The 27,688-nt window shown below is 37.7% G+C and overlaps 1 pseudogene; it reads right to left on the bottom strand.

The window, feature by feature from the left end:
* Positions 1 to 2,462: 2,462 nt before the first annotated feature.
* LOC116506161 lies at positions 2,463 to 27,075 on the bottom strand (annotated as a pseudogene).
* Between the last annotated feature and the right edge of the window lie 613 nt (positions 27,076 to 27,688).

Here is a 27,688-nt window from a genome sequence, read left to right as displayed (position 1 = left end):
TTTTAAACCACAAAGTAGGTTTGGCAGCCTAAGATTGCTAGTTCATTCTGTTCTGTTTCAGCACTGCTTTGGTCGCACTGATCAATGATCTCTGGCGAGCCAGGGATAGGGGTCACCCCTCTATCCTTGTGCTCCTTGACCTCTCAGCGGCCTTCGATACCATCGACCATGGTATCCTTCTGCGGAGGTTGCGAGAGGTGGGAGAGGGAGGCACCGTCCTTCGGTGGTTCTCCTCCTACCTCTCGGACAGGTCGCAGTTGGTCGGAGGGCAGAGGTCGACCCCAAGGGCCCTCAACTATGGGGTGCCGCAGGGTTTGGTCCTGTCCCCCCTCCTATTTAACATCTACATGAAGCCGCTGGGTGAGATCATACGCCAGCACGGGATCAAATACCACCAATATGCGGATGATACGCAGTTGTATCTGTCCGCCCCGTGCCAACTCAGCGAAGCAGTAGAAGTGATGTGCCAGTGCCTGGAGGCTGTTAGGGTCTGGATGGGAGTAAACAAGTTGGCACTCAATCCAGACAAGACCGAGTGGCTACTGATGTTCCCTCCCAAAGATTGGCCATCTCTCAGGCTGGGGGGTGAAATTATATGCCCCTCAGAGAGGGTTCACAATTTGGGAGTCCTCCTGGATCCCCAGCTGATTTTAGAACACCATTTGTCGGCTGTGACCAGGGGGACCTTTGCCCAGGTTCGCTTGGTGCACCAATTGCGACCCTACCTGGATCGGGAGGCCCTTCAGACAGTCACTCACGCCCTTGTGACCTCAAGACTGGATTACTGTAACGCGCTCTACATGGGGCTGCCCTTGAAGAGTGTTCAAAGACTTCAGCTAGTCCAGAATGCAGCCGCGTGAGCAATCGTGGGTGCACCCAGGTACACCCACGTTACACCTATCCTCCGCGAGCTGCACTGGCTACCCATTAGTCTCCGGACTCGCTTCAAGGTGCTAGTCGTTACTTATAAAGCCCTACATGGCATCGGACCTGGGTAGCTGAGAGACCGCCTCCTGCCAATTACCTCCCATAGACCGATCAGATCGCACAGACTAGGCCTCCTCCGGATCCCATCTGTCAGCCAATGTCGGCTGGCGACTCCCTGGGGGAGAGCCTTCTCTGTTGCAGCTCCAGCCCTCTGGAACGAGCTCCCCGTGGAGATCCGGACCCTTACTACTCTCCCGGCCTTTCGCAAAGCCACGAAGATCTGGCTGCTCCAGCAGGCTGGGGGGCTGTTGAAATAGCCAGCCCCACGGGAACTATGAATGTTGTGTATTTTAAATTGTTGTTTGTCTATTTGTCTATTTATCCCCTTCCTTTGTTTATTGTAAGCCGCCCGGAGTCCTTCGGGAGTGGGCGGCATACAAGACCAATAAATTCAATTCAATTCAATTCAATTCAATTCAATTCAATTCATGCATGTGTGCTGTCCATGGTACACCGCAGGGGGCAAACTAGCATTGCACCAGCTGGTTAGCAGCATTTGGGGGATGTTGGGTTATCCGGGCTTTCTTCCTCTAACCTTGTCATACATCCAGACAGGTCTGATGACAGCTCTCACGTCTGCATAGAACCTTGGTAGCTTTTCCCACCAGAATGGTACCTATTTATCTACTTGCAGTTTACATGCTTACAAACTACTAGGTGGGCAGGAGCTGGGGGCAAAGATGGGAGCTCATTCTGCCATGCGATTCTGTGGGCTGTAATCTCCAGAATGCTGCCTATTTTTGGCAGACTAATCCAGCAACGTTAAGCTGCTATGCCACCATGTCCCCTCCAGTTATAACAACAATGATTATAGCTTTCCATAGTAACGACACTTTTTCTTTTATATAAAACCTATCTTTTCCTTCTTTATATTCAGTCATAGCAGAATGTTGCCAATAGCTTCAAAGATAACTTTTAAAAAATAGTTTTCAAGATGATTGGCATGCTTATGTTGCTTTCATTGGAAAGAGATCACTTCTTTTCTTTCAAAATATTTTTTTTTGCATTTTTCTTAAGTACATTCTACTTTTGTGGTTGTTTGGGCTCTCTGGCTGTAACCCAATCAATTGCATTTAAAAAATCTTTGTATTTAATTTTGTAATAACCCTTAGTTATTTTAAACAACTCCATCATTTGATTGCTTAATCATCTAAGACTTTACTCCTGGCAATAGTATATATGGCTAATGGTCAAAAAGGTATTGCCAGCCAACAAAATAACTGTCAGAGACAGAAAGCTATGGTATGTAAAAGTCTATATATTATTTTGTATGAAGTCAGAGTTTTGCTTGTAAAACTTCAACCATAAAAAGCTGATATATAACTTCAGTTATGAAAGCATTTACCTTTTATTCATGAATAGACTTACAAGGCACAAATGCTTCTGATTTTGTTCTGAAAGTTCAGATGAATAATGGTTTTTGTGATATCCCATCTCTTTTTACAGAGATCTCAAAGAAGTTATTTATTTTTATTTTATTTATTAAATTTATTCACTGTCTGTCTCACTTGTGTGACTCTGAACTCTGGTTTGTTGATCACAATGTTGGACAGGTTTACATCTCTGTGAATCACCAACAATTTACTGTGGAGATGCTCCAGTGCTTGCACAATAGACACAGCTATTTTTCCAAGGATATCTTCAGCAATTGTCTTCCTCTTCTCCAGAACATTCTTATAAAATTAATTCAGAGACGTGGCTATCACTTCATGCAGATCCAGATATCAGCTTCTCTGAAAAGAGCTTCATAATAAGTGACCATGTAGAAGGAGTTGACTGTCCTCATGGAAACATCCAGATCCATCACCATTTTCTTCCCCTCCTGGATATTCACAGTAGCTCAGATTCTCATCACAGCCAAGATCATGTCACTCTTCACATGATGTACTTTCTCCACCACCCTGTAAGCACCTCTCCCTAGTTTGGAGATGCTCAGTCATCAGACTTAGCTTCAAAGTTCTTTTTTCCAGTGGTAATAAAAGTCCAGGAATCCAAATTCTTTGGAGGTATTGGTGGAACAGGTGATTGTTTATTAACCAATGACATTATGAAAATGGTGGTCTTTTCTTCTTTGTTTTGACTTTGTACTATTCTAAGGATCCCTGGTGGCACAGTGGTTAGAGGGCATTACTACAGGCTACTGTACTTCTGCTGATCACCGGCTGCCAGCAATTTGGCAGATCGAATCTCACTAGGCTCCAGGTTGACTCAGCCTTCCATCCTTCTGAGGTTGGCAAAATGAGGACCCAGATTGTTGGGGAAAATATGCTGACTTTGTAAACTTCTTAGAAAGGGCTGTAAAGCACTATGAAGCAGTATATAAGTCTAAGTGCTATTGCTATCCTTTGGGATCTTATTTTTTGTTCATGCTGATTTCTTAGAAGTGATGGAACTAGCAAACTGCACATGCCTTGTAGGGACTCTCCTTTTTATAACAATTATATATAGATTATAAGTTATATCTATAGATTATGACTGTTATGTATAGGTTCAAGAGTTTAAAAAAATACATATTCAGTGGTCAGCCCCTCTGGTATTAAAACCTTGAAGTAGAAATTGAGTTCCCTACATTAATCGTTCTTTAGCAGTGGGATGTGATACCTTGATGATCACAAGCAGCTTGGGATGGTATATTAAGAAAATATAAAGCTGATGAGAGAAGATGAACCAAGGTTGCACAAGTGAAGCAAGGAAAAGAGGTGTGAGTTTTGAAAAATAGCTAAATCCATGCACCGAGGCTTCTGTCAAAATCATTAATCATTCACAGAGAATTTCCACTGTCTTGTTACTGACTTCTAATGTGTCATGTGGTTTCTAAAGTATCTGCAATAGTGTAGTGTTTGTAATCTTCCATATTTTTACTTATTGTTTTAAATTTTTAAACTTTCAAAATGGAAAAAGGTTTTATATGGTGAAATATAGAAGAGTTAGAGATGACCAATCTGCTAGTTGTTTATTGATTTTATTTCTATGTTTGTTTAACTTATATGCTATCATTCTCATTGATAAGGCACAATAAAAACAAGCCTGAGTCAAGGATAAAAGTTCTCTATCAGGAGAAAGGAGAGGAATAGGAAAAAGAGAAAGGCAGAGGAAGAATGGGAGGGAATGTAAGAGTAGGAAAGAGGGGAGGAATGGGAAGAAGAGGGGAAGGGTAAAGGGGAGGAAGGGGAAGGAGAGAAGGGCAAGGAGAGGAGGAAGGAAGGAAGGAGAGAAGAAAGAGAAGAAAGGGGGTAGGAAGGAGGGAGGGAAGCAAGGAGGGAAGGAAGGAGGGAAGGAAGGAGAGAAGGAGAGAAGAAAGGAGGGAAGGAAGGAGGGAATGTAGGAGAGAAGGAAGGGGGGAAGGAAGGAGGAAAGGAAGGGGGAAAGGAAGGAGAGAAGGAGAGAAGAAAGGAGGGAGGGAAGGGGAAGGAGGGAGGGAAGGAAGGAGGGAAGGAAGGAGAGTAGGAGAGAAGAAATGAGGGAAGGAAAGAGGGAGGGAGGGAAGAAGAAGTAGGACCATTGTAAGATAAGATGGATCTATGGGATGGTAAGAAAGCAATTTTCAAGTATATTGTCAACTGTAGGGAAAAAATTGTTATAAATACATATTATTAATAACAGTTATGAGATCATATAATTGTGAATGTATATGTGAAATTGATAAAATAAAAAATTAAAAAAAGTTCTTTATCATTTAATATGTTGAGTATTTATTTCTTGCTTGTCTCTAATCCCATTGAATACAGTACTTTTGATATTAGTGGGAAACATATTTTTACACCTGCTGCCTGAAACTGCCATGAAACTGCATCAACAAACAATGTAGCTCAGTGTATCAGCATTATTGGAAGGGCGATTTAGACATTGCCAAGCAAGGAAATGTCTTACCAACAATGATGGTATACAACTGTATTAATAGTGCATGAGCTGACACACTTTGCACAAAGATTATGCAAAGATTCCGAGGTGCCTCACTTCATTGAAAGTTTTACAAATCAGATTCTCCTTCTTTTAAAAGTGGTGTGAAGTAGCCATGTTGTTTCAATTGATTCAGTCTAAAGTTTCAATAGCCAGAAAAAAAAAACTTCTGTGCTTCTGCAACGGAAAAGCCTATTCAGGCTAAAAAAATTAATGAACTCAACAATAAGAATAATCTCACCTCCACAACAGATACTATCTGGTCCTTAACACTGCACCAGATATAGATGAACTTAGAAATAATTGTCATTTAAATAGAAACATAGTACAACTCACTAAAATGTGGAAGATCATGATCTATGCGTCTTTTTGTCCTTCTAGTCTGCACTAAGGGTAAATGGACCATTTCAAAACATTGGGTCCCTTCTTCTCTGTTTATTTATTAGCTTATCTACACAATCTTTAAACTACAGTGTCAAATAGACCTTCAGATTGAGGAATATTCTCTTCATGGAATAGCAATAGCAATAGCAGTTAGACTTATATACCGCTTCATAGGGCTTTCAGCCCCCTCTAAGCAGTTTACAGCATATTGCCCCCAACAATCCGGGTCCTCATTTTACCCACCTCGGAAGGATGGAAGGCTGAGTCAACCTTGAGCCGGTGAGATTTGAACAGCCGAACTGCAGAACTGCAGTCGGCTGAAGTAGCTTGCAGTGCTGCATTTAACCACTGTGCCACTTCGGCTCTGGGAACACCATAACCAACGTACAGTACATCTCAGTTGCACATGGTAAAAAACTTTTGAGTTTCCAAATAAACCAGAGAAGTGGCTAAAATATAAATGATTGTTTAATATTTGCATATATACATATGTAATTTTTGATGATAAATAAATGAAGGGAGACTAGTACAGATCTATTTCAAGCTATTTAGCTCTCATCAGCTAACCATATCCTTAGTGGGATTGGAACTTAGGCTATTTTACATGTTAGGCAGTTAGAATAACCTCTGAGCCACAAGCTCTCCTCCCTTATCAGCTGAGCCAGGAGAACGATTAGATGTTTTTGTCAAGGCACCTGGTATGCCCCAAATATGGGAGGGAGCAAAAAAAAGGAAAGGCAAAAGGGAAGTAGTATGCTCCCTCCCATATTTGGGGCATACGAGGTGCCTTGAAAAAATATGTATGTATGTATGTATGTATGTATGTATGTATGTATGTATGTATGTATGTATATGCTGGTCTTGTGGTATTCATGTCTTTTCCCATGTAAGATTGAGATTGTCTTGACAACATTTCGGTGAGGTGTCACTCGCCATATTCAGGCTGATGTTTTCAGCTTAAAGCGTGGCTGGAGCTGCCGTCTTTCTATAAATCTTGGTGGGGTGTATGTGGAGTGCTGGCTTTGTTTCAGTAAATGGAATGATTGGTTGTGTGGTTGTATAATGATTGATAGATTGGTGTTGATTGGTGCTGGCTGTGTGTCTGTTGTTCTTTTGTGTTGTAATGGCCTGGGTGGTGGGTGGGGCTTGTTTGTTGACTAGGGCTGGTTTCCAGATGTCTGGTAGGCAGGAGGTATATCACGTTTATTCATGTTGTGGGGATGTTTCTCTATTTAGATAGCTTCCATAATTATTCTCTTGTTGAAGTGTTCTGTTTTGGAGATTAATTTGGTTCCTTCAAAATTAATTTCATGTCCTGTAGATTTAAGGTGCTGGAAAAGGGAGGAAGTTTTTTCTTTTTTTCTTACTGTGTTCTTGTGTTCTGTGATGCATGAATTTATTCTCATGTTTGTTTGTCCTATGGTCCTCACATTCCTACTCAACTGCAGAGACAAAAACGTGATCCTCACATGCTTCCAACTAAAATTCCATTCAAAAACCTCAGCCGCCAAAAGGATCATGAAAAGAACTGAATTAGACCTAATCAGAAACAAACTCCACAGGAAAAGCTTCCTACTAGACCAAACCAACAGGGACCTACTCACTCTTCACCTCAAACTCAGTAACAAAATCCACCCAGCACTCTGAGACAAATCCAAACAACTAGTCCTCTGGAGAGCCGAAACAGAAACCTCCCACAAGACAGACACAAACACCAACAAACTCCACAGACTAGAAAAACATCAGAAGCCCAATCCCCTTCCACAGCAACTCATGAAACAGACAGTACATAACATATCAGACAGAAAACGTAATAAAAAAAATTGGAATGTGCAGAGATGGATAAGGTCACGAAAGAACTAAAAGAGAAAGAAGAATCGGAATACTACTTCACATGGGATTTATTGTACAATTGGCTAGAGGAAAGGGGGGGGGAGAACAGGAAAGCCAAAAAGAAAGGAAGAATGATTAACAAATCAATAGACAACTACTAAACCGGAAAATGATTAAAAGATAGAAATATGGTATAGACTATACCAAATAAATATTATACAAAATGACTTAAGTGTAGTTAAAATTGTTATATAGAATATATAGATTATTATATATAGAATGAAAAAATGTATGAAATAATGTAAATGCACAAATATATAAAGCTATAGTTACAAAAGACTTACTTGTATAGATAAAAAAATCACAACAGATATGTAAAACATGTAATGTGTTGCAAAGATGTGAAGTTTGTACAAACAAAATAAAATATTAAAAAAAGAAAATTTTGCTTTCTTGTTTAAGGTTTTGAAAGATATGAATTTTGGAGAGAACTTTATCAAATGGGTAAAATTGATTTACACTTCACGACAAGCACAAGTAATTGTTAATGGAGATCTAACAAAATCTTTGCTACACAAAAAGTAACAAGACCGCCGTGCCTTGTGTCCTCTCTTGTTCATATTGGTTTTTGAAATACTGAATAGATAGAAAAGACAAAATGAGAGGATTGTGGGAATAAAGATTTAAAATCCATAAATTAAACACTTATTCAGACTTTTGGTGTTTGTACTGGAAGATCCTTTAAAGGGAGTTCAAATATTATTGGCCAAATTAAAGATTTGAGATTAGTAGGTTTCAGGATTAATGAGCAGAAGATAAAGATGTTAATGAGGGGTATGAAAATGAAAGATCAAACAGAATTGATGAATAAAATGAGTTTTAAGATTGTGAAGAAGGTAAAATACTTGAGTGTCATTATGACAAGTATGAATTCTATGTTGTTTCAAAATAACTATGTTAAGACATGGTATATTTTTGAAAAAGATGTTAAAATGGAAGAAATTACAAAGGGGAGAATTTCTGAGATAAAAATGAACATCTTGTTTTTGTTTCAAACAACACCTGTTTTAACTATTGGTGCACCATTTAAACAGAAGGAGAAGAATTTATCTAAATTTGGGTGGCAAGGGAAAAAAATCCAGTTAAATATAAGGTGTTACAAATGCAAAGAAAATATGATTTGAAATTGTGTTTTTCAGCTTGATGGTTAGTTTGGATAAAGGAGTAGATTCTGTTAAGAAATAAAAGACTTAAATTAGAAGGATACAATCCGAGATATGGGTAGCATGGCTATTTGTGATATGATAAAGTTAAGATTAATATAGATTTTAAAAATTGTTGTTACACATGCCATATAGAGAATATGGAATAGATACAAACTCAGATTGTGTTTGTTAACTTCTTTGTGCCTCTCAACAGTTGAAAGGATTTAAATTTACACTGTGTTATGATCTTAAAGAGAACTTTTGTAAAATGATGTACAATTGGTGTATTTCACAGAGGATTTGTCTAGAATACATCAAGGCACATCATGTTTATGCTGGAAATGTGAACAACAAGAAGAGACATTTTGCCATGCTTGGTGAACATGTATAAAAGCTAAACAATTCTATTCAATTTGACTCAAATACATGCACTGATTGAAAGGATTTGAAACATTATTATTTAATTGAAACCAGAGGTTTTACTTCTGAGAATGACATGAACTTTGTTTTTATACCTAATAACTGCAGCAAGAATATTGAATGCACAATTATTGAAAGATGCAATGGAGAAATAGTTGATGAATTGACTTTTTGATCAGATATCTATGCTTATTGAGGACTGGCAGTTCTTTATAGACCTTTGGAATAAAACAGAAAGAAATAAAAGTTATGCTGTATATTTCTTAGACAGGACAAATTATAGAAAAAGGAGAGTTATGTTATGAGCCTAGAGTAAGAAATAAATTTATAATTTACTGCTGTAAAGAAGTTTAGAAGCTACTTTTTGTATCTTTTAATTTCTTTTCCTTTTTCCTTTTTGCACATTTAGCTTTGTCTTTTTCTTTCTATTCCTTTTCTATCAGTTTGTATTAACTTCTTATTTTTAAAAATCTTTAATATCTATAATCATTATCATCATCATCATCTATGCAATATTGGCAGATACATATCATAGCCTTTTGCTTCTTTACCCATTTGGGCTTTTTTCAAGAAGTGGCAGAAATAAAAGTTGCATATCCAGGAACTGCAGAAGGAAGAAATTATATTTTCATTTGAAATAACCAGATAAATATTTGACTATTTTTTTTACTTCTGTCTATTTGTTAATACTACATGTTTATTTATCCATTTTACCTACATGTAAAATTGATACACAAATATGAAAATGGCCAAAGGCTGAAATAATAATGAGCATTCTTTGCTACTTGGTATACCAGCATTTCAAAATCCTAGTTGGCTATCAATGACTAAAATGCTGTATTACTTGTAGTAGACTGGAATGGATGATTTAAGTTTCAGAAAATGTCCTGATGACAAAGATATATTGTAGTCCCTTTGAATAATTGGACAGTGAATGCCTGGCCTGAAGTTTTTCTTCTTTCTGCCTCTGGAAAGCCCAGTAGACAAGAAATGAGTACGACATCATCCTGCTGCTGTTTTTCAGGCAATAGGCCAACGTCCATCAACAAATGATTTCAAGAAGTTTCAGAAAGTGTCCCTATGGAAAATGTCATATTAGAACATTTAAGTACTCCTATGTTGTGTTTTTCAAAGGCTTGTCAACAATAATCTTGTATGTTATCCTCAGATAGAAAGCCTCTGGGCAAGTATTTGTAAAGCTCTAAGAGCTTTATTTATCCCATAAGTTGCTAAGAAAACATTGCTGTCTCTCACTTGCACATGCTTCATCTCTCTCACACCTGCACAGATAGCAAGAAAAAGCTTGGCAATGCCATCACTTTCCCTGATTGTTAAGCTATTTGTCACAACTGTTGTCTTCATCATGCATATATATGTGGCTGAAATTACCCTTCTGTAAATCTGCATCATTATGCTCTAGAATGATGGAAAGATGCATCAAAAACCAAATGCAAACTTATACATCATGCAGCTCTCTACAGATTTAAGCTCTATCTTGTGCCTGCCTCACATTTTATCACTAGATGAAACCCAGTGAGAGCTCCATCTTCCTCCTCTCCCCCATTCTTCAATCTCACAATTTTCCCTGTTAGATTTCCTTCAAATCATTTACACTTGAAAGAAAAGATTTCCATTGTAATTAACATAGTGTTAATATGCACTGTGGGCAACAGTAATCCATTCTGATTAGCCCATTCACATTCATGTTCAAATTGTCCCAAAGGTGCTTTTTCAGGAGGCAATTGGACTTTCTTGTTTTTTTTTCTTTTGAAGACATTTCGCTTTTCATCTAAGAAGCTTCTTCAGTTCTGGAATGGAAGGATTGATATTCCTTGCAGACATCTGGTAATTTGAATCCTTTTAGAAGGTCATTGAAGCACTTGGAGGTTTATCTGTGTCCTCAGGGACATCTGAGTAGTGCTCCTGGTTCCTGTAGTCTGCAATTTTTCCTCTGGAAATCCATTCCTACTCTCTCACCATTCAAAGGGTGTTCATCTCCAATTGTATATCTAAATGTTTGTAGAGGTTCTCAGTCATTCAGGTCAGCTTCTTGGATAAGAAGCAAAACGTCTTCAAAAGAAAAAAAACCAAGAAAGTCCAGTTGCCTTCTGAAAAAAGCACATTTGGGACAACCATGACCTGAATGATTGAGAATCTCTACAGACATTCATGTTCAAACTTATTTGTTTGCTCATCTAATTTTAAAATTAGTATAACACAGTATTTTATCAGATAGAAGTAGATTTTTATCTGATGAAAGTTACCTTGATGAAACAAATGTTTCCTAAAATGGGGAATGACACCAGACTGGATTCTACTCATCTATTCTTTTACAGATTATTACCCTGATATTCTTTTTCCTTATACCAGTTTATTGAGCTGATGTAAGGCTTAGAGTTTAGAGCCCTAATGGTTTTAGCCACTTTACTGCATATTCAACTATGACCTCTACTCGTGTAAAATATCATTTGAAGTAGAACTTTCCATGTGGAGTTCATCTGGTGAAATTGTTCTATCTATTCCACATTTGGCCTCACTGTAAATAAAGGTCATCATAAAGAGAAATCTGCCAAATGTGACTGTGTATAGTGCTTACCCATCTTAAGATGCCTATCAATGCAGAAAATGCAACTAAGAAACCTACAGTGGAGACAACTCTTAGCCATTGTCCATTTTCTCTATTTTATTCATTTTAATTGCAAGAAGAAAGAAAATGTTCTCTTCATTTGTTTCCTCCTCATCTGTTTTGCAGATTGGACTCTGAAAGAGAAACCGGTAGTAAATAGGAGACAAGTTGTACTTATGCCAATACGTTGACCCAATTAAAACCTTTTGTCAGATTGCTTGAGATGATAAAGATGGCCTGATTCAGACATTTTCCAGAATAGAAATAATCACAAAGAGGAACATAACCATACAAATTATTTCAACCCAGTTATTGATGGAAGTTACAACTAAGTCATAAAAATCTGTCATTTTCCAAGGCAACTTTATTCAGTGTAGTAGTATAAATTAAAACTTTAAAATTAAAGCTGTTTCTCAATTATTCATATTGTTTGTGAACATCTTATAAACTTATTATTAAGGAGCTAAGGATAAAAAAACCATTATAAGCAAACCTTGATATCACAGAATATGGAGGGCAGTGGTGGGATTGATTTTTTTTACCACCAGTTCTGTGGACGTGGCTTGGTGGGCGTGGCAGGGGAAAGGATACTGTAAAATCTCCATTCACACCCCACTCCAGGGGAAGGTTACTGCAAAATCTCCATTCCGTCCCGATCAGCTGGGATTCAGGAGGCAGAGAATAGATGGGGATTGGGTGGGGTGGGGCCAGTCAAAGGTGGTAATTATCGGTTACCCAAACTACTCAAAATTTCTGCTTACTGTTCTCCACAACTGACCAGAACCTGCTGAATACCACCTCTGATGGAGGGTCCTTTTAAACTGGGAAAGTTTTTTAAATACAGCTTTCTTTCCCTCCAATTGAGAATGGAAGAGCTATGTCTGTTCTAGACTACTCTGATATTTTTTTAATCCCAACTTTCACTCACTTGCATTCGTTTCAAAGCTATCAAAGCCTCTACCTTTTTGAACAACTAGGATAATTTCTCAGAGCTCTTTTTAGCCATATGTTTTAGAGACATAAATTTGAGAGACTGTCATAGTCCAATCTGTTTTTCCTCAATTATCCCACATAATATTTCAGTCATCATTTATGGTGTGCTCTTATCAGCTTCGCTTTCAAATTTATATTCAAAAGCTTTTGTGACTGACAGTAAGCGTGTTGACAAGAGATTAGAACACCAATAGACTCTGCTTTTCATAATTGTACACTAATATGAGCACTTACACCTGAGATTTGGCTGATCATCATAATTATAATAGCAGTAGACTTATATTATGCCAAAAGCTATACATACTTTTTGTTTCATGACATGGTCACAAATTTTAGTTACAGTGTTTCTTGCCCAAAATATAATCAGTGCAGTGGTGGGTTTCAAAAATTGTTCGAACCTAATCTGTGGGTGTGGCCTCCTCTGTGGGAGTGGCTTGCCACCAATGTGACCGGATATGAAGATACCGACGACACTTGTCAGAACCACCTTAAATTACCTCACACACAGCACTGGCATACATAAGAATATGATGTAAACTTGTTTTTTAAAAGGCATCTTTGGTTTGCATTAAAACAACTTCAACACACGCAATGTTCTGATTGCACCACAAACGCAGTAGTCATCCTTACCTTTCACAGAGGCACTGAGTTTTATAAATATGAGCATGATAGTGTAGAATAATCATATCCAAGGACCAGTGGTGGGTTTCAAAATTTTTTGGAACCTCTTCTGTAGGTGTGGCCTGCTTTCCGGGTCCACTGGTGGAACCTCTTCTAACCGGTTCGGTAGATTTGACGAACCGGTTCTACCGAATAGGTGCGAACTGGTAGGAACCCACCTCTGAATCAGTGTAAAGGAGAGGGAAATGTACTGTACTATCATGAAATAGGGCTCCCAGCCTCAAAAGCAAATTGGTCATTGCACCTTTAAATATGTAGACATTAATGATAATTGAACAGATGTGACTTAGACATGCCTTTTCTTTCATGGTGCCAACTCTGTAAAACAACCTACCCCTTATGGTTCTGGCCATGTGGTAAGGCACTGAAAGTTGCTTGTTTCCCCAGGACTGAAACAGTTTATTTAGCATCTGGCATCCTAATCCTTTAGCCATTAATATGAGCACTTACTCCATTAATAGTTTTATATTTTTAGCCAGGCTGGAAATACTTAAAAGTAATACAATTTGTACAACAAAGTATGGTTAATCATGTAACTCATTATACAAATGCAATACAGCTGTATAAAACCTAACATACTATCATGTAAAATCTCAAGCTACCTTCCCTTCCTCTGCTGGCTCAAAAATCTTGGAAAAAAGATCATGTTTTTACGAACTGCAGTTGGTTCAGATAGTGTGGATCACAAGTGGGTTGTTGACACAATGACAACTTTTGCATAGCTTCAATATTTGTGTCACCTTTCAAGGAACCTGCACATTATTTTAAAGTTGAGATGCATTTGTTATACAACTATGCACATTTTTAGTAAGTATGGACCAGAATAGAGTGGAATAGAATGGAATAGAATTCTTTATTGGTCAAGTGTGATTGGACACACAAGAAATTCATCTCTGGTGCATAAGCTTTCAGTGTGCATTCAAGCAACAAGTGATAAATCATTATCATAATAATAAAATACAATCATCATGAATCATAAATTCTGCATTAAAACAGAGTATTTCAAATATTTGCATGCGCCTTCTCAAAGAAGGGTATATGACCATTGAAGAGGTTGAAAGGTTTTTTTTTAATCACAAGCTTCCATTGAGTTACCAACACACTGTTTCTCAGTGGCAAACTGCCATCAATGGAGTAACTTTACACTTGGGCAGAAATGGTCTGTGCTCTTAATTTGAATTTTAGATACACACATTATAAATGTTTTATGTAAAGATGGACAATTCACAATAACATAAGGCATAGATCACAACAGTACATGATATACATCTGCAAAGTATGTGATCATAAAAGTATGCTATGCAGGCTTAATAGATATCCATTTCATGCACATAAAAAATCAGCATCTAGTATTTTTTTAAACCAAAGCTTTTGAAGTCCTGCTGCTGATCATTGCCATATTGATTCATGCTCTGCAGAAGGTAAAAACTGAAATAAAGGTTCTAAAACATGCTCTTTCACACACACTTTGTCCCTGTTCTTCCTACAGTCCCCCAATACTTCCTTTTCAGCAATTCTTTCTAATGTATTCTGCATAGTTTTTCTGAAAAATTCCTATCGGTCTCTCTGTTGAACACTTTTAACTTTTTGTTGTTATGTAAAACACTGTTCATTATGGATCTTTTTGCGAAGACTTTGCTTGTCTCTGTTGAGCTATCTCAATGTGGATCAAATGCAGACGCTTGAATAATATCAAATTTAATCAAGTAAAAAAAATGAGAGACTTTTTTAAAATTGCTGAGTCTTTTGCTCAAATAAGTCCAATTATTTTTGTATTGTAGATTTTTTTTAAAAAAAAATAAGGTTCATCACTTTGCACCTCTGAGCCAAGAGTAATATGCTTAAGATGGGATATCTGGTCCTTTGAATCACCTTGGGACAATGAATATCTGAAATCTAGAGAGCCCTCTTTCTGTGAACGATGCATCATACAAATGCAAATTACAACTTTGACTTTCAAATGAGAATCATATGACAAATGCAATTTCTTATAGTACTCCGAGGTGTGCCAAAGCCCTTTTTCTTTTTCTAGCCAAATTGTACAGCATGACAGGATTTGTAAATGGACATTTTCAAAATATGCATGTCTGAATCACTGAGTAATGTTTTACACCAACTGCTTCACAGCTGACACTCCTGGTTAAAAGCCATTAAAACTATGGCCCCTTTATGACATGGACTTCAGTTCCAAGAATTGCTGGCTTAGGAATTCTGGATGTTGAAGTCCACAAGTCATAAAAGGGTCATGGTTCCCCACCTCTGCTCTAAACTAGTCCTTAACCCCAAATTTGCATCTTTTGACATGGTGGTAAACTTAAGACTCTGGATATATTTATTAAGAATGGAAAGTTGTTCAAGATGATCTACCCAAACAAAATAAAACAATAAAGTATTAAAATTACAAAGCTTAAAGTCACTGAAAATACAGTAGCAGGACTGCACTCAAAACTAAATGTTCTTAAGGCATAATATTTCATAATGTTTTTCTTGACAGTGATCACAATTAACCAGTGAAATGGATTGCCTTCAGAAGTTGTGAGTGCTCCATTCCTGGAGATTTTAAGAAGAGATTGGACAGCCATTTGTCCAAAATGGTAGAGGGTCTCTGACTTGTGGAGATTTTACTAGAAGATCTCTGAGGTTCCTTCCAACTCTGTTAATGTGTTATTTTTCTTAGATAGAGTTCACTTCATAAGAGGCATGGAAGATGATTGTAATTTGATAAGAAGTCATGATCTCTGTTTAGACCCAAATGAGTAGAGCTGGCTTCTTTTAATCCAGCAATTAACACACTTGAGTTTTGTCTAAAGTTCTTTTGTTCCTGAATAACCACTTTAAAATCAATAATAAAGTAAATTAATTGCTTGAAATGTTTTCCTATTAATTTCTGAATTGTATTTTTTTCTGATATTAGATATATGTACATTTAATTTGGAATTTAGGTGTTTTTTTTTTTAAGAACACACTTTTTTTTCCCTATGGAGAAAGATACAATGGGCAAATGAAAGAATACATCAAACAGAAGAACAAGTTGATAAATGTTGAATGTTGTGGCTGAATTTGTTGTGTGGTAATATATGTGGGAACAAAGTTAGCACTGAGTTTATTGTACGGCCTAGTTCATCCATTTCACATCCAAAAACTCTCTCTAAGTAGAGACAGAGCCTATCACTCAAGAATGTATAATTGCCACAATGTGCCATAGATCATTCATAGTAGTTTTAGAGGGAAGTCGATGATCTAAATGCATGTGAATGAAATTGAAGGTCACAAGTTCCTTAATTCCCAGTGTTATCTGTGATGAAATCATGTGACCACAGTACATATGCAAAGAAGTTTCATTAGGAGGTCTTAGCAAAATAAATAAATAAATAAACAAACAAACAGACAGACAAACAAACAAATAAATAACACTCAGAAAAATGAGGAACTGAAGATGAAATCACAAAACTTGATGAAGGAATTACCTTGTATTGAATTCTTGTCATGTTTGTTGCTCCTTTTTCTTCTTCCCTCTCCTTGTTCTTCCTATTTGCCTTTAAAAGTTGCTCATTATATATCCAATTCTTTTAACCTGGCTTCATAAATCAGGCCTTTAATTATGTGTGTTGCTGTTCTCAGGAGAATTTTCAATCTGTCTTTGTCTCCTTGATATTTAAGTTCAGCAAGCTGAATACCAGAAGATAGATCATCAATTAAATTACATCCTTCTTCCACAATGTTGTGCCTTTGGTATTGTCCTTTAACAATATACAGCTCAAAGATTATTTTAAAAGTATCTTATTTTGGATTCACACCGGAACACAATAGTAGCTAAATGCAGATTTTATCATGCTTGGAAAAAAATATAACAGTCCAACGGGATTCAGTCAGTCATTATGAAGCGTGTTGAATTTAACTGGCTCTTTTCAAATATGACTAGGTATGGATTATTGCTTTTGCTTTTTTGTTCCTTGCTCCTTGTTGTTTATTGCTCAGTTCAGGAAACAATGTTCCTAGTCTACAATATAATTGTATAGGTATTTAACATTCAGTATTTGTCTAACAGTTTTTGGTTACCTACAGTTATAAGAATTTTATTTTATTTTATTTAGTTAGTTAGTATGTCAAACATGTACGAGATAATAGGTATAAGTATAAACATGGACATGAACACAGAAAATGGGTATGAATAAATGGGGACAATAGGACAGGGACGGTAGGCCTGCTGGGGCACTTATTCATGCCCCCTTAGGAAAGGGGTGAGGTCCACAATAGACAGCTTAAGGTGAATGCTGTGGGGTTTGAGGATGTAACAACAGCATCAGATAGTGAATTCCAGACATTGACCACCCTATTGCTGAAGTCGTATTTTATACAGTTGAGTGTGGAGTGGTTTACCTTGAGTTTGTATCTATTGTTTGCCTATGTATTATCGTGGTTGAAGCTGAAATAGTCTTTGACAGGTAGGACCTTGTAGTAGACAATTTTGTGTACTACGCTTAGGTCAGACCTTAGTCGGCATAGTTCTAGGTTGTCCAAGCCCAAAATTTCAAGCCTGGTGGCATATGGTATTCTGTTGCGAGCAGAGGAGTGGAGTACTCTTCTTGTGAAATACCTTTGGACTTGCTTGATTGCATTAATGTCTGATATACAGTGTGGATTCCAGGCAGATGATTTAGACAATTTAAAATTAAAAAACATATATATCTCTGAGAAAGGAGGTACCTATTATTCAGGATTTCATTTCTCAGATTAAAGCCTCATTTAGCTTGCCTCCATTTAAACCCAAACTTTTATCCACATTTGTAAAAAGAAAGTTCCCAGGCCAGGGTGTGCTATTCACTGTAGGGGTGCCAGACATGCATGCTTGAGTACCCACGCAACCCTTCTTGGCTTCTGCAGGCAGACTTAGAAAAACAGTCTAACTCACTAAAGTTGCCGTGCAGTTCTAACTGTGTACTTCTAACTCAGTGATCCGTTATCATCCCCAAGGGGAAAAAAATATATTAGGAAGCAGCAGTCTCTGGAGATAGTATATCTTTCTTGAAAGAGAGAAGCAAGTGTTTCTCAGCCTTTCTTCCTCATAGTGCTTTAAAGACTACAAGGAGCATTGTCAATGTCCTGGTGCTAATTAAACTGTATCATAGAGAAGGAACTAGAATTCCCATGAGCCAAGGCAAGAAGATGGACACATTCTAGATAAAATAATTGGAAACAGGAGAGTCAAAGTGGGTTTGCATTCAGAATTAAACAAGATCTTTTCCATGGGCAGGGAGAAAGAGTCTGTTTCCTGAACCCATTTGTAAATTGAAGTAAAGTAAATCACCCATTACAGGCCTGGGAATTATTTCCTTAAGAATTTTATAGGGAAGGAAAAAGTTGTATTCCAGCTGCCAGTTTGCTCTTCATTAAAAACTCAGCATTTCTAGTTTCATTCATGGTTGGGGAATATACATATAATAAAACTAGGTTCTTGAGAAAGGACTTATGAAAGATTTCTTATATAAAAAGGGGGGGGGGAATCCTGCTGTACTGTGGAATATAATTTTTTTGATCTGTAGTCCATATGGAAGAGAGTTTTTCTTATCACTTTAAATCTGCGTAAGATCAGATGTTAACATATTTCAGTTGTGCTATTTGTTAGCCGATTCCCTGTTTTAAGTAAATGTCAGCATCTGCTCTTGGCTTCGGTTCTAGTTAAGGCTGACATGATGACTTTTTTCCTGTCTGCGTAGGCTTTTTCTCATGAATAGTTTTTGTTTGAAGAATGTCCCAGATTGTAGATGCAGAGAGAGAGAAAAAGATGAGAGAGATTTATTTGATATATCTTTAGGAAACAGGATGCCAGGTTTTGATAACAAAACATACTGATGAGTGAAATTCAATATACCTTCCCTAGATGCTAATGATTTTTGTGGCATAAATCGTTGTGCTTAACAGAATAATTTATTTCAATGTTTTCTGGGATATTTTCAATCAATATGTTATATTTCAAGGATGGCACCAGGGCCAGAGATTTGAAAAGCTCCATCTGTATTTCCAATACCATCTCAAACTCTTATCAACATGGAATCCATTAAGTACTGTTGGAAGGTGGCAGCAATGTAGACAAGAACCAGACCAAACAGTACAATAGCTATGACTGTTTTATTGCCTACTTTGCCAAGGTAATTTTTAAGTTTAGTGGGTTTTTTATTTTTATTTTGTTTTTGGAAAATTTTAAAGAAACCGCAAAGAAATATCATGCAAAGTATGCATCAGATAACAACCAAGTTTTCTTTTTAAAATGTGTTAAGTAATCTCTTGAGATTTTATTAACATTTTAAAAAGCTAGATAAATTTAAAAAGCTTTGGGATTTTCATACAGATGCTAAATAACCCACATTTTATGAACTGGCCAGGTGGCCCATGGATAAGCCCATCCATGGATAAACTGATCTTCAAAAAAATTATGGTACGGCCAGCCTTGGATTATAAATATTTTAAGAATGAACGTTTATAACTTTTCCAACAAAGGATGAATGTTATTTTACAGATTGTAAAGATTCCTGACAGCTGGAAAGAGTCCAGTATAGCATTAATATCTAAAGAGATCCAGGACTTGACTTTAACAAGAAATTATCCACCAATAATTTTGTTGAATAATGTCTATAATGTCTGTTTAAAATGTTTATGGCTAAAAGATTGAAAATAATTTTACATGATCAATGTGATTCTTTACCCAAAAGTGATTACAGGCTAATATTAGAAATATTCCAGAAATATTCTGGGGCATTTGAAGCAGCACAGTGAAAAGCAAGCTTTGTTGATCTTGTCTCAAAGGTGCTTTTTTTCCTTCAAAAGCAAGTGGACTGTTTTTTTCTTTGAGGAAGAAGGATGGCAGAGGGATGGATTGTATTCCTCAAAGGAAAAAAAAATAGCACCTTTGAGACAACTATGTCCTGGATGACTGAGAATTCAACAGAAAATTCATTGATCTTCTTGGATGCAGAGAAGGCAAACTATAATTGGAAATGAGTTTTTCTTGTTTACAGTTGTGGAAGTTATGGACTTTTGAATTATTTTGATTAAATGCGTAATATCCATTTATACAAAAATACAAATAACAGACATTGAAGAATTAACCAAACTTGTGAGATTTAAAAAGGAACAAGAAGGCCCACTGGCTTCACTTATGTTCATTTTAGTTCTTCAGCCAATGAATGCAGACATAAGACAAAATGAAAGAAACATGGGACTAAAGATTAAAGATAAAATTATAAGTTAAAGGCATTTACTGAAGACCTGGAGATAGTTTTGGAGGATCTGTTAGGAGAATTAGAAACATTAATGAGAATATTAAAGGACTTTTGCTATGCTTGCTGTTCTGTCCCCCCCTTCACGGCTCGTTAACAAACGCAGGCAGACAAACTGAAAAGGACTTTTTCTTTATCAGTTCACAGTTCAACTGGCTTCGAGCCCAAAAAATAACATAAATACAAGTCTTTGACCAGATAACCTAATGAAAACAAATCTTTCTTACGGCAACTCAATTTGAAGAAAACGAAAGCAAAACACTTCTTCCAAAGTCTCTATGAATCAGGGTTACAAACAGACAGAGCACTTATCCAAGTGAATCTTACATAAACCACGACTAATGATCAAACAATGTTGTACAAACCAAGGCACGCACGAAGGAACGTTAACTCCAGCGACTAGGGCATGGCAGTATCCGTCCTTTTATCTCCAAACCTGCCTCCACCCCGCCCCAGCTGCATAATGAATCTTGATCCCGAAGAGACTTACAGCAGACATCTGCTGAGTCACAACAGCTTGCTATCCAGTTTTCAGATTCACTATTGGAAGATGAAGATGTCAACAAATATGGAAACTGAAGAACAGACAGAGCTGGTGGATAAAACTGATTTTAAGGTTGAAAGTGAAATACTTTGGTGGTATTATTGTACTTTATTCATTAAACATGAAACTCAGTCAACTGAACATTTAAAAATGTGTCACAAATACCATTGACTGTTGCTAATGGTTGATAAGGGTTGCTGCCAGCATCTGAGGTATCAACCAAGTATTTTCTTAAAATATATGATGTTCCTAGTAGCACACTTTCTGCAGTTTCACAGGTGTTATTGCAGGAAGCTGCAATTTCTTGATGTGTTTTGTAAAATTCTTGGACATGGTACCAAGTGCCTCAATGACAATGGATATCACTGTTATATTGATAAATCACTGATATTTCGTGATTTTTTCCAGTTCTTTTTATTCAACTCTGGCATCCCCTGATACAGCAATATAAATAAACTGTATGCTTTGGCCCTCTACAACCTTGATATCTGACATATTGTGTTCCAAATGATGATCCATCTGTATTGAAAGTCCCATAAAGACGACGACGATGTATTCTTCTTCTTCTTCTTCTTCTTCTTCTTCTTCTTCTTCTTCTTCTTCTTCTTCTTCTTCTTCTTCTTCTTCTTCTTCTTCTTCTTCTTCTTCTTCCTCCTCCTCCTCCTCCTCCTCCTCCTCCTCCTCCTCCTCCTCCTCCTCTTCCTATTGTTGTTGTTGTTGTTGTACAGAATTGTATCACAGTGGCCAGTTGTTTTGCCGGATTTGGCATTGATTACTAGTTTGGCCCCACCCAGGGGCCTAGGATGTCGTAACGTACTTTCGTAATATGCATGCTGATCCAAGCAGTGCAGCTTTTTGCATTTGACTGATGGTGATTTTGTCCATTTTTAACTGTTTTAAATGTAATTCCAGTGCTTTTGGAATAGCACCCAGTGTGCTGATTACCTCTGGAATTACCACTGCTGGTTTGTGCCATAATAGTTGAATTTCAATTTTTAAGTCCTGATATTTTGTGATTTTTTCATATTCCTTCTCGTTGCTATCACCTGGAATTGCGATGTCTATGATTGTAACCTTATTCATCAACTTCTTTGCAAAGTCTGCATATGGCAATATCAGAGGATTTTTCGGTTTTGGCCTTAATGGCATTTGTGCAGATAGCTTGTTCTTGCGCAGCCAGGATTAGTGACTCTGTTTCTTTCTTTAATGTACCTGTTGTTAACCATAACCAAGTTTTTTCACTGTCCACTTTATCTTTTATTTTTCCCAGAAATTGGCCATGCAATGCTTTGTTCTGCCAACTTTCCATTCTTGATTTTATCACATCTTTTCTGTATTCTTGTTTCGTCTGTTGGACCTTCACTAGATTTTTGTTCTTTACCTTGATTAATAAATGTTTTTGACTTTCTTTTAAATAATCAGCCAGTGCATGTTTTTCTTCTTCAACTATTTGCTTCACTTGTAATAATCCTCTGCCACCTGATTTTCGGGGCAGATATAGTCTATCAGTATCACCACGTGGATGTAAACTGTAGTGCATTGTCATTAGTTTCCTGGTGTTTCGGTCCAAAATGTCCAAATCAGCTTGTGTCCAGTTAACTATATCAGCTGTGTATCTTATAACTGGTATTGCCCAGGTATTTATGGCCTTGATTGTATTTCCACCATTCAATTTAGATTTCAAAATTTTCCTAACTCTGTTGGTGTACTCTCCCCTGACAATAGCTTTTACTTCTCCATGCTTGATGTTATCCAACTGCAGAATGCCTAAATATTTGTAGGCTTCATTTTCGTTGCATTTAGTTAGTTGGCCATTGGGCATTTCAATTCCCTCACATGTAGTGATTTTGCCTCCTTTTATGGATACAGTGGCACATTTTTCCATGCCAAACTGCATTGAAATATCCATGCTGAATACTCGGACTGTGTTTGTCAGTGATTGGATTTCTATTTCTGACTTTCCATAGAGTTTCAAATCATCCATATACAATAAATGAGAATTTTTTTCAGCTTCTTTGGCTGTTTGGTAGATTATTATTATACAATTGTATCACAGCGGCCAGTTGTTTCGCCGGATTTGGCATTGGTTACTAGTCGGGCCCCACCCAGGGGTGTAGAACGTCGTAACATATTTTCATAATATGTGTGCAGATCCAAGCAGTGCGGCTTTTTGCATTTGACTGATGGGGATTTTGTCAATTTTTAACTGTTTTAAATGTAATTCCAGTGCTTTTGGAATATTATTATTATTAACTCAATCAACTAAACATTCAAAAATGCATCACAAATAACACTGACTGGTTGTTGTTGTTGTTGTTATCAACATGAATTGCATGTTATTTCAAAATAACATTCAGGATTACCCTAATAATTAATGAATAATTAACTAATTCATTCAACAGTGGTATAGCTTGCCTCCCAGAGTTGTGGGTGCTCTGATACTTCAAACATAGAATGGACAACCATTTGATGGGGATGATATAAGATCTCATGCTGGATAAGGGGGTTGGGCTAGAAGACCTCCAAGGTACCGTCCAGCCTTATAATTCCATGTTCTAAAATAATTGTGTTTAGGCATGGAATGAAATTAAAAAGGACATGCTAAGACAGAAGAGAAATAAATGAATGTTTGGCATAGAAAAAAGTTTTTGTTTCAGACAATACCTGTTTTGGCAACTGATGTACTATTCAATTGATTGGAAAAATATATATCTAAATATTTATGGCATGGGAAAAATATGAGTCAAATACAAAGTGTTACAGGATGCAAAGGAAAGAGGAGAATTGGGTTTACTAGATATGAAATTGTATTTGCAGACTGTTGGATGAAAGAATGGATATTGTTGAGAAACAAAATACTTTTATAATTAGAAGACACAATCCAAAGATGTCATAAATATTTATAGTGTCATAAACTTAATGTGGATTTTAAACAATATTTTATTAGATGTGCCATATTGAGAATATGGAATAACTATAAACCCAGGCTGCACCTGAAAATATATCTTTGGATCTCAGCACATGAAGAGTATTACAGAGAACAGAAACAACAGGCAAAGAAAATTGTTAACATACCAGGAATTATTGGAGAATTACCTAGGGGGGGTATAAAATAGCAGAATGATATAGCTGTCTATATTTTTTCCATTTATAGTTATCAGAAAGAATTGAAATGGATAAAAATAATTATGACACGGAGTAAAAAAGGGGGAAAGATAAAATTTGAAGTGCATTTATGCACCAATTATAAACATATAATGTCTAAAATGTTCAAACTTTTGTTGAAATTTGAAATGGATGATAAATTGGTTATGATAAAGTGAAAAAAAATTTTAACTGTAATATACAAATGGACCAATGAGATGATATGTGGTCAGAAGGGTTGAACAATATTTGGCAGACATTAAAAAAGCTTTAAAAAGGGTTTCACATACACACATTAATACAAAGGATTTTTTTTTTAAAGAAATGGTGGGAGAGGAAAAAATGATTAGAATAAAAAAGCATGAAAGAAATAATATTCAGTTGTAGCCAGAACTATTTCTGCTAGAACTGAGGGATAATCAGAAAATAGTCTTGGAATATTATTTCAATAAATGATTACTGATATGAGATTCTTGAATGGGGCACGATGGCTCAATGGTTAAAGACATTGAGTTTGTCAGCTGGACAGCTGACAGCCTGGGTTTGTGTCCTGAACACAACAGAGTGAGCTTCTGTTACTTGCCCAGTTCCTGCCCAATTAGCAGTTCAAAAATATGCAAGTGTAAGTAGATAAATAGCTAACACCTCAGTGGGAAGGTAACAGCATTCCATGCACCTTGATGTATAGTCATGCTAGCCACATGACCAAAGAAGTGTCTTTGGATAATGCTGGCTTCCTTGGCTAAAATGAGCACTGCTTCCTAGTGTCAGAAGCCTTTACCTTTACCTTTTTATGAGATTATTATATGCACAAAGATAGAAAGATTCAGTACTACCCACTGTGGAGGAACGATTGGCAAAATTGACCAAACTTGCTGAGATGGCCATACTGACTTTTTGGATAAGGGAAAAGTCATTATTGACATTCATCAGTGATTGGAAACTGCTTACGGACCTTTGGAATATAAAAGAATATGATTTATGATTTTGATGAAAGAAAGAAGGGAATTATGATGTAATGTTAGAAGGGAGAGGTTTGATTAGAATACTACGTATGTATAACTGCCAAGAAGAAGTTTGGAAACCATTTTTTAATACATCTTTTTATGTTTTCTCTTCTTTTTCTTTTCCCAATCTCCTTTTTTCTTTGCTCTTCTTTTTCCTCATTCACATTTACCTTATCATTTTCTTTAATTATTTTTCTTATTCAATATATGTAAAAAACTCCTTTTTTTACATTTTTAACTAAGGAAACCACTACTGCAGGAAGCTTAATATCTTCTATGCTGATTAGCAGTAGCTTTCCTTTGTTTTAAAAAAGGAGAATTTCAGGAACTGGACTTTTATGGTAAATGTATTTCTAATTCTCAGCTGTAGACTTAATGATGATTTGGGATTCAGAAATGCATATTTCAGTAATTGGTTTCTTGGGTTTGCCTTCCTGGCACGGCCACATACCACTGTTTCCCTTTCTAAATCATTCATATTAATTACTTCTCTGTGTATGTACAGGCATATATAGAAAGATAGATGCAAATACGGATAATCTGTCATATAAAGTCTACACTGTTGTGTATTCAGATACATGAAAAAGGGCTTCTTGATTGACGCCCAAGGCATCCACCCCACGCCTTCCAAGGTTGCAGCCATTAGGAACGCCCCTGCACCCACCTCCAAGGAGGAGCTGCAGGCGTTCCTAGGGCTTCTTAACTTCTACGCCCCCTTCATTCCTCACAAGGCGTCACTAGCCGAGCCGCTGCATCGGTTGCTCGACCGATCCGCGGCCTGGCGCTGGGGGAGCCGCGAAGCGCATGCGTTCGCGGCTGTCAAAGAGACGCTGATGTCATCGGCAGTCCTGATTCAATACAATGACAGGATGCCTCTGACGCTAGCGTGTGACGCCTCCCCCTACGGTGTCGGGGCGGTCCTGAGCCATGTCCTCCCGAATGGCTCGGAGGCCCCGGTGGCCTTTTACTCCTGGACACTCTCCTCGGCGGAGCGCAATTACAGCCAGATCGACAAGGAGGCTCTGGCTGCAGTGTCCGGGATTAAGAGGTTTCACGATTACCTCTACGGTCGGCCTTTCACTCTTGTCACTGACCATAAGCCGCTCCTTGGGCTTTTGGCAGGTGACAAGCCGACCCACCCATCCTCTCCCCCCGCATGACACGTTGGACGGAATTCCTTGCAGCGTATTCTTATACGCTGCAGTACCGTCCTGGCAAGCAGCTAGGGCACGCTGATGCCCTGAGCCACTGCCCCTTGCCGGAGACTGACACCGCCCCTGTGCCAGGCCTCTCTGTCCTTTCGATCGCATCTTCTGGCCTCCCCATCTCTGCCGCGGACGTCGCGGCCTACACAAAGGCCGATCCAATCCTCTCCCAGGTCGCTTCCTGGGTCTTGAGGGGATGGCCTACAGACAAAGTGGCAGAGGGCTTTCGGCCCTTCAAAACTAGGCAAGCGGAGCTCTCCCTCCACGGGGGGTGTCTCGTTTGGGGGGATCGGGTAGTGATCCCTGCTGCTCTTCGGCCACAAGTTCTGCCTCTGCTCCACAAGGATCACCCAGGCATAGCGCGGATGAAGGCTTTGGCCCGTAGCTATGTCTGGTGGCCCTTGTTGGATTCAGAGATAGCGGCTTAGCTCCATCTTTTGACTGCAGCCTTTGTTGGGACATTTCACTTTCAGTGAGAGGATTTCACGTTTTGCAAAGTTATCAGGGAAGAGTTGATTTTCTAGTAACATTTCATTGTCTATTGGACATTTATGACCTGCATCTCTTAAGGATTTGACAATGCAAGCTTTGCAAAAACGATGTCCACATGGTGTCTGTACTGCTTCCCGTAGAGCCATTAAACAGATAGGACATTCATATTTACTTTCCAGTGGTGGGTCAAACTCCACATCATAGCCTTGGGTTTCCTCCATGAAAGAGTTTGAAAGTGTCCCACCAGTACCATTGCTGATGGGGGCAGTGAAGCTTTCCTCCTTGGTCCCAGCACTGCAAGCACTGGCCATGGCTGCACAGCAGTCACTCTCTTGATCATTGATTTCAAAACTTGTGCTACTATGTAGTAGACTCATAGTAATTTAAGAGGTGGCAGGATACCTTATCTCTCTCGCTCTCCGAGACTTCTCCCCAGCCGGTCCGCGAAGGCACTTAGAGGACCATCAGCTACATTGTGGATTCGCATCAGAAAAATGTTCTCAATGTCAAGGAATTTTCCTGAAGAACCATTTGCAAGAACATATTCAGCTAGAATGTCCACGGCGACAAATTGCTTGTCCAAATTGTGCCATGTGTATGCCTTATGAAGAAAAAATGGTACTTGATTTTATACACCTGTGGCCATAGAAGTGATTGGAACACCTGATTCTGATTATTTGGATGGGAGAGCGAATACTTTTGGCAATATAGTGTATTTCACAATTTTAACTTATGAGATACAAATACAATGTTTATAGCTTTAGCTGTCAATCTTCTAATGACTTACTGTACTCTGGCTGTACAGCAAGTGGCTCAGTTTTAATTACAATTTTCAGCACACATCAGCTACTGATAATAGTCAATCATTTATCTAGCTTACCGGAACAAGAGTGTACTAGATATGTATTTTGTCTTATGACAGAAGAATGATTTCCCCCTTTCCTGAAAAGCATTTTCCCAGACAGGCAGTCTAACTTCTGCTTCAAAGAT

Source organism: Thamnophis elegans, chromosome 1 (assembly GCF_009769535.1).
Source record: "Thamnophis elegans isolate rThaEle1 chromosome 1, rThaEle1.pri, whole genome shotgun sequence".
Lineage (NCBI taxonomy): Eukaryota > Metazoa > Chordata > Lepidosauria > Squamata > Colubridae > Thamnophis > Thamnophis elegans.
Note: the sequence above shows the minus strand (reverse complement) of the source record. Positions and strands in the feature narration are given on the sequence as shown.